Genomic DNA, 1,541 nt, shown 5'->3' on the forward strand with positions numbered 1-1,541 from the left:
AATAATAATATAATCTAATAGAATAATATTAAAGGCAAGGGTTGACCTAGTCAATGGGACTTAGGAAGAAAACTAGTCGTTGAATAGTAATATTATGTAGAAAACTAGCCGTTATAATTAATTTATATAATAATAATATTAGGTAAAAACTAGTGTGCTGAATTAGATGTGAAGTGATAAATCAAGGGAAATTGTGACAGATCAAGGCACTCAATTTACATCCAAGTTGGTATAGAAGATAATGGAGGAGTACAAAATCAAACATAGGAAGTCAACTCCATATCATCCACAAGCCAATGGATAAGTTGAATCTACCAATAAAGTAATTGAAGCAATTCTTACCAAGACTGTGCATTTGCATAGAAGGGATTGGGCAGAAAAGCTTCCAGAAGCTTTATGGGCATATCGTACCACATGGAGAAATACAACAAGACACACTCCTTATGAACTTGTTTATGGAAAGAAAGTCATGTTTCCTATTGAGTTCCAAATAAAGACTTTTAAAACAACAACCAAGTTGGGTCTTGATCTATTAGAAGCCCAAAGACAAAGAATGGAGCAATTGAATGAACTTGATGAGATACGACATGATGCTATTCATAGAACCAATATAGTTCGAAAACAAAGATCCAGGTGACATGATAAGTTTATCAAAGGAAGAAAATTTCAACGTCATGATTGGGCATTGCTTTTTGATTCAAAATTTAAAGATTTTCATGGAAAATTTCAAACTCATTGACTTGTTTCTTATGAGATTGAAACTGTCTTTGATAATGGAGTAGTCAGAATCAGAACCATTGATGAAGAGAAAGTAACCTTCCTTGTAAATGGTCATAGATTACGAATATATCATAAACCATTAACAAGAGAAGAATTCATAAGAAATCTGCAAGATAATCTTGATTTGAAGTTGGTCAAGGAAGATTCTTCTTCCTCTCCAACTTAGCAACTACTTTCTTTTTCCAAATAAAAAATAACAAAAAGGAATAAAAATAATAATAATTGTATAAACATGAAAACCAACATTGTTGGCATGTTTATACAGAAAATCCAGGTTGAAAACCAAGAGTTCTTGGCAGCTTAGATTTTCTTTTCCCTATTCTAGTCCCATTTTCTTTTTATTCCTCTTTTCTCTTTTGAAAAATAACACAGCTAAAAAATTGTCAAGGATCTGCAACTTTGATAGAATTCTGCAGTTGTCTTGGGAGATTGTGACCAGGGCAAATGGAGATCATGGCTAAAACAAATTCAATAAATATTACAACTAAAGTAGCGGAGTACAACCTACAAAACGACAAAAAAAATGAGTAAGGCAAAGATATGAGGTATGTAAATATTAATTAGATAATAAAGGTAAAAACATTGAATTATGAAATAAAAAGATGAATGACCATTGCTACTGCCATTTTGAATAATGATTACTCTCATTACTCACATGACTTTGATCTTAATGAAAATATATTGTCAAAAGATATAACTTTGATATGAGACCTTGCTATCATTTAAATTCACTCCCTTCTCTTCGTATATCATTCCACTTC

The sequence above is a fragment of the Pinus tabuliformis genome, chromosome 3_1, assembly GCF_031772625.1.
Source record: "Pinus tabuliformis cultivar Carrire ecotype Pingquan chromosome 3_1, CPIR1, whole genome shotgun sequence".
Taxonomy (NCBI): Eukaryota; Viridiplantae; Streptophyta; class Pinopsida; order Pinales; family Pinaceae; genus Pinus; species Pinus tabuliformis.